The sequence below is a fragment of the Miscanthus floridulus genome, chromosome 10 (genome assembly GCF_019320115.1).
Source record: "Miscanthus floridulus cultivar M001 chromosome 10, ASM1932011v1, whole genome shotgun sequence".
Lineage (NCBI taxonomy): Eukaryota > Viridiplantae > Streptophyta > Magnoliopsida > Poales > Poaceae > Miscanthus > Miscanthus floridulus.
Window position 1 is genome coordinate 4,833,738 of NC_089589.1, and position 7,225 is coordinate 4,840,962.

Consider the following 7,225-nt stretch of genomic DNA (forward strand, 5'->3'; position numbering starts at 1 on the left):
CCGTGGTCGCCGGCGTCATGCAGTGAAGAAGGTCCTCAACAGCAAGGCATGCGGGGTTCTGGCAGCGAGCAAGGTCCCCAACAGCAAGGCAGGCCAAGCATCTTCGAGCAAAGGACGAACCAACATTCCTGTGAAGAACTCTCCAATGAAGAAGGTCTCCAAGCAGCAAGGTATGAGTATTATGTAGTTGGAATTGTGGTTAGTGCTATGTAGTTGCATATGTGATGCTGATAATGCAGACCCTGGTACTAGTATGCTGATTATGCTGTAGCTGTGTAGTGATTAACCATTGTTTAAGCATAGTGTAAGATCATCAAGGTTGCTAGCTAGGTGTGCATAGTGCTCTACTAGGAATGTTTGTGTCCCTACTGTTTATTTGTGTGGTGCCATTTGTTTCGACCAGCATATCTCCATCGATCTCACAGCATCTGACAAGCATATGATACCTAAACAAGAGTCAAGAGATCTGTAATCATGGATTCATGGAAAATTCATTCATTAATACGAAACATACTGCAGTAGGTCCTAACAGAGAACATTAAGATTCAGTGACAATAACTGAAACAGTTTCTGTTGTGTCTATTATTCATGATGATCAAACTGCATCCTATCTTTTGGTTCAAATGGTCATCACCGTCCAACTAGTTTCGTTATGGTGTCTTGCTTTGTTTCACCATGATATGTCCAGTGTTTCATGTCTTTTTCATATATATATATTTTTGCAACAATTAGCTATAGGGTGTTTATATATTGGCATGTGTTATCGGCACATCTATGCTATCCACCTGCATGTTGGAACATGTACCAACTTTGTGTCCACTTTTTTATGTGTTATTATGAACTGTGTACCCCAATTTTTGGATTTGATTTTAATATGCTGTTTCTTTGTATTTTTTACGCAGGAATTAATGCTCACAAAACCAAATTCAAAGTCAATGGCGACCCCTTCAAAACAAGATTTTTAGTCCATAGGATCCGTGACCACAAGTTCAATCAAGATCAGATAGGGTGGATTGAAGAGGCTTAGGTGTTTTACTTGCCATGTCTGAGTTTTCCATCCCTGTGAAGCTAGTTACATGGATCATGAAGCACATTGACGTTGATTTGAGAGAGTTTAGGCTCAAACATAAAGTTATTGTATTTGACAAGCAGCTTGTTTGCAACATTCTTGGTGTGCCTAGCGGAGAAGAGCCTGTTAAGCTTACTTCCACCGCCGATCAATACGAATCATTCCAGAAGATTCGTGAGCCTTTTATGGATGGATTCGAAGGGAGGTGGCCCAAGTGCATGGAGGTGTTGACTAAACCTAAGGACAAGGACTCTTTTATGAGGGCATTCATGTTGCTTGCCTTGGGGTCTGTACTCTGCCCAGGAACAGATAATGCAACCACCCCATGGTACTTGTACAACTTATAGGATGTCTCTAAAATCAAATCATTTGATGAATCAAGTCCGAAAGTACTAGACCCATGATCCTCAAGCTGAAGGTGTTGCCGCAAGCCCCTACCTTGGCTCCTGCCTTGCTGTTTTGGCGGTATGTTCATTTTCCCTTTTGTCTTATATTCTTTTGTAGTCCCATTGCAATAACTTTGCTAATCTGTTTCATTGGTACCACCTCATGTGTTGCAGTAGCTATCTATATATGTTTCAGTACATATGTTTCCATATATTTCAGCCCTGATTTTCTATTGTTTCATTGGTACTACCTCATGTGTTGCAGTATCTATCTATATATGTTTCAGTACATATGTTTCCATATACTTTAGCCCTAATTTTCTACTATTTCATTGCTACTACATCATGTGTTGCAGTAGCTATCTATACATGTTTCATTACATGTGCTTCCATATACTGCAGCCTCGATTTCCTAATGTTGGGCCTTCATGTTTTTTTGATTGTATGTAGATTGCGTACATGGACCATCTTGACATACCTGCTGATCGGGCTACTCACAAGATCAATTATTCTGTTCTACGCATTTGCCATGTCAGCAATAATGACTTTAAATTCATTGAAAAGGTTGACGGGAGTAGGCTGCAACTTAATGCATATGTGAAACAACCTGTGAGTTTGATGCTTTTTTCCAATTCATTCATCTTTGGTCATTTCTTTTAGTCATTACATTATTTCTTGACATAATATATCTTCATTCATTGTTAGTTCCGAAAAACCAACTCATCCCCTACCCCGGTGCCCATGACTGGTTCATTCCACCCCCGCCGCTAATGCCTGAAGAAGAGGCCATGGGGCCACCCCCCGCCGCCAATGCCTAAAGAAGAAGAAGAGCCCGTGCTCCCAAGTCTTAAGGATTGGCTGGATTGCCCAGGCACTTCCAGCCACCATCCAGTTGATACTCCTGCGGTTGCCATTGAGGTGATTTTATCAAAGCCCTCTCATAATTTTTGTACATGTTGCACAATGTGCATTCATATGTTGCAGTGTAATTTTCCCCATGCATGTTTCATTTACCGCACTTCATATGTTGCAGTGTCATTTCTTACATGTGTCAGTGACCCTATTTTATATTGTACAAATATATATGTATATATATGTTGTAATTTCCTATGTTTAACATTGCATATATTATTTTATTGCAGTCCCTTCCTGAAGAATACCAAGTTCTATTGGCTCAGCATAATTCTTTGGTGGACAAAGATTTTGATGAGCTTGCACGGGTAATGAAAGAGCAAGGAAATGTGATCATGGCAAAGCATGGTGCTGAGTTGGCTTCTAAGTTGATCCATCTGAACAAACGTCTAAATGATGTTGATTTGACAAGTAAGATGAGCCAACTGAATTAACCTTCCAATGATAATGCCAACGTGCATCCTCCACTAGATCCAACAGATCCACTAGCCGAGTCACCCAAAAAACCATCTAGCCCACTAGAGAGTACAGGACATGCAAGTACTTCCAGTCCACCAATCCCACCAGAGGACAGAACACATGAACCAACTCCTCCCGGTTCACCTATCCCACCAAAGGATAGTACAAAAGATCCAACTCCTTCGCCTCTACCAATCTCACCAAAGGAGAGTACAAAAGGTCCAATTCCCCCAAGCCATCAGGCCCTTCATATTTAGATGATATCCCTTCATTTGACTTATTCAAACCTGATGAACCAGAGTTCGAAGATGTGCGTGCAGAAAGATCAAGAAGCCCTACGCCTACTAGTAAACACTCTAATTTTTTCATCCATCACATTTCATTTTATGTGTTGAAATGTGGCTTCTTTGTTTGACACATGTGTTTTTCTCTTTTTTTTGTCGAGGGGACACCACCATTGAGGCTTCCAAGTATAGAGAAACAGGCTCGAGCACAATCGAAAAAAGGAATAGAAAGAAGAGGAAAATAATTCACGTTGGCCTTAGGCTGAATCAAAAAAAATCAAGGTTGATGATGATTCCAAAGAAATTTGGAACAAGTTTTTGGCTAAAAGAGCTTTTCATCGGGGATTCAAGATAGAGGGTCAAAGCCAACCGTGAGTTTACCCCCTCCCTCCCTACCCCCTCCCTACCCCTACCTTTGTGACCAATAATAAACTTCATTGTGACAATCAATGAACCATATATTACTACAAAAGTGTTCAAGCAAATGGTCAACAGAATGCTTAAAGTCTCACACAAGCTAAATACAACTTTGTCTTTAACTTATAACTTAATGTGGCTCATATATACATTTATTTTTGCTGAAGCAAGATAAATCTATAGCTTTAACTTGGGGTCCCTTAGATGCATTGCTGCTTCCATGTATTTGCATGTCTCTACACCATGTCCTTCTTCGTGGCATACCAAGCATGCCAAGTCTTTGGCTTTGGTCTTCCTAGCCTTGGACTTGTTCTTCTTGATTGCTTTATCTTTCGCTTGTCGAACAATGGTCTTCAAACGGTCGACCTTGTCCTTGGGCCTTCCCTTTGGATCTTTTGTTGGAGGGTTCTTGAACTTTGTTCAATTCACCCCTCCCTCCACCTTCTTTTCACTCCCAACTGCATTCTGTGGATCATTTTGCCATGAAATCAATGCTCAGGTGGTTGCCTTCACCTTTTCCCTTAGCTGGTCGATGCCTTCTGAACCCACCATGTACTCTTCTGGCCCGACACAAGCTTCAGCTACAAGCTGTGTCATTTTCCTACACATCTCATTGTATCTTAGCTTGTTTGTCACTGGAACACCAAACACTGGTTCAGGGCCTGACAAATGTTGAGGTACTTTCAGCATTGCTTCTTCTGACCACCTGTGTAGCAGGTACTTCTGTGGTATGTGCTGCACATCAAGTGTGGTAAAGACTTTCAGGATGTGGGGACATAGGAGCCCATCTTGATCAAACATGTTGCAAGAGCATGTGTATGTTTTAGACCCCTGATTTGCAGCAACATTGTATGTTTTCAATGTCGCCTCACCTTCCTTGTATACTCATTTCACCACCTGGAACACAAAGGAAATATTGTATGTTTTCAGAATTAGAAACTATAAAATAGGGGTATCATGGAACACAAAGGCACCCAAAATTCTTGTTGCAGTGGACTCTGGATAGTGTTTCAGTAGTAATGTCACACATGTTTTAGTATTGGTAAAACCGAGCATTTAGTCATGGTATACATAGGCACCCAGAATTCTTGTTTCAGTAGTAATGTAGCACATGTTTTAGTAGTAATGTAATGCTTGTTTCAGTAGTAAAACAGAGCATCCACTGCAAAAAGTATGCTACAACAGAGGTGTAGTCTGAAACAAGACAATTCAAGGAAATTGAGGCATGAATGTACACCTTACCTACACTATCATTTGGCTGCCCTCTTTAGCAATCGAACCTATAGTTAATGACGTCGAATCACGTAGGAGCTCTTGGAACTTGAAGAAAACACTTCTGGTGTAGAACTTAGATGCTTGCCTCTCAATTTCAGACCTCCCCCATAGCGGTAGATTTGTCGTTTCACCTTTGGCCGCTTCTTGATACTCCTTCTCAATCCTTGTTTCCATTATGTACTCATACTGGGTAAGGAACTACAACACCGAGTCCTGTGTGTGCACCATTTTCTTGAATAATGCATTCATACTCTCAGATCTCCCTGTTGTGCTTGTGAAGGGAAACAAGCATTTCCTAAAATATGTAGGTGCCCACATAGACTTGGTCAAAGACATCTTCTGGAAGTGTTCGTTGCCATGCATATCATACTTCACCTCTATGTTATGCCACAACATTTCGAACTCTTCAGGTGACTCGGTGAAGTTGATGCAATAGTCAAACTTGTCTACAAAATCTAGGTTGTTCCTGATTAACCAACCAAACTTCTCACAAGCTTTGCTTACCACATGAAACTTGCAGCACCTGTGTGTTGCACAAGGGAATACCTGTGCTATTGCAGCTTTCATGGCCCTGTCCTAGTCAGTCATGATGTTGGTTGGTGCCATCCCGCCCATTGTAGCCTTGAGTGTTTGCAGCACCCACACAAAGGTTTTAGTAGTCTCATCTGGAAGCAAAGGACAACCCAGTAGGATGCTTTGGGTGTGATTGTTGATCCCAACAATCGACGCAAAGGGCATGTTGTACCTGTTAGTGTAGAATGTCGTGTCAAAGAATATGTAATCCCTAAAGCACTTGTACAACTCCCTTGATCTACCATCAACCCAAAACAACCCCTCACAACATTCTCAGCATCTAGCTTGACAGCATAGAAGAAGCTAGGGCTCTCGGCTTGCAACTTCTGGAAGTACTCTAGGACAGCATCCATGTCTCCATACCGTCATCCTACCCTCAAGTTTGTCCTCATGTTGGAGACATCTTTACTATTGAATGTTAGGTTTCCCACACCTCCATGAAAGTCTCCTAGCACTAACATGATCTGCATGGTGGATATGTTTCAATGGTGCAGTGTCTTCAACAGCTCATAATCTACCCATGATATCCGTCTGTGGGACCGCAACTGCTTTACCCTACCCTTTATCTTTACTATAGGGTGTTTGTACTCTGCTTGAAACACCATGACCCTCCACCTTCCCTTACACAGACCCACATCCATGTGTGCCTTACAATCTGCCTTCTTCAGTGTGCTCTGCTTCCTTGTTGAAGTAGTCATCATGGCTATTGCACTTTTCTTCTTGGATGCGGTCATTGCTGATGATGATGATGCATTACTTGATGCATTGTCTTCCTTCTCACCAGGTGTAATCCTTGCATGCGAACACTCAAACTCCTTCCTTATCAACTGCTTACTCACACGACTATTTCTCAACGAGCCTACCCTGATACTGAATCCCATCTTGAATGCATAAGCATTGCACACCCTCCTCGCTTCATCTAGTGTATCAAACTCCATTCCTTCAAATGGAACCACCGTCTGGGAGCTTACAACGTCCTCTTCTTCTTCATACACCACATCGTCATCAGTTATATCCACCTCAACAACCTCAAATGGCTGATTTTCTGCCCCATGAGAAAGACTAATCAAGATTAGGGCCAACGGAACCCTGCGTTACAAATGTGTTGTCAAATTACACATGCAATCAACAGTAAATAATTATTTTGAACGAAATAAACAAATTCAGTTAGAGTGTGCCTAGAAACATACTTCTGAAACATAGGTAGCCATGTTAGTGCTTGAAGTTGCAGCAATCTGATGATGTCCAGTGACGGTATTTCTCCCATCAATCATGCCCTCCTACACGTTTCAAAGTGTTGCAAATTTGGTTTAGTTCACATTTTGTTACAGATGTGATACACATTATCAAAAACTACAAAATAGTGGTATCATAGAACACACAGGCACCTAGAATTCTTGTTGTAGTTCAATCTAGTTTAGTGTTTTAGGAGTAATGTAACACATGTTTTAGTAGTGGTAAAATAGAGCATCTAGTCATGGTGTACACATGCACCCATAATTCTTGTTGTAGTGGACTCTGGCAAGTGTTTCAGTAGTATTGTAACACACATTTCAGTACTAAAATAGAGAATCTAGGCATGGTGTACACAGGCACCCAAAATTCTTGTTGTAGCTCAATCTGGTTTAGTGTTTTAGGAGTAATGTAACACAAGTTTCAGTAGTGGTAAAACAGAGCATCTAGTCATGGTGTACATACGCACCCATAATTTTTGTTGTAGAGGACTCTAGTAAGTGTTTCAGTAGTATTGTAACACATGTTTCAGTACTAAAACAAAGCATCTACTGCAAAAGTATGGTTCCAAATTGCCAATGTTCAGAGATTTGTAGTCTGAAACAACACAACTCAAG

General features: G+C 41.2%; 1 pseudogene; it reads right to left on the reverse strand.

Annotated features, from left to right (window-relative positions):
* Window positions 1-3,704: 3,704 nt before the first annotated feature.
* Window positions 3,705-6,313, reverse strand: LOC136487428 (protein FAR1-RELATED SEQUENCE 5-like; annotated as a pseudogene).
* Window positions 6,314-7,225: the final 912 nt, after the last annotated feature.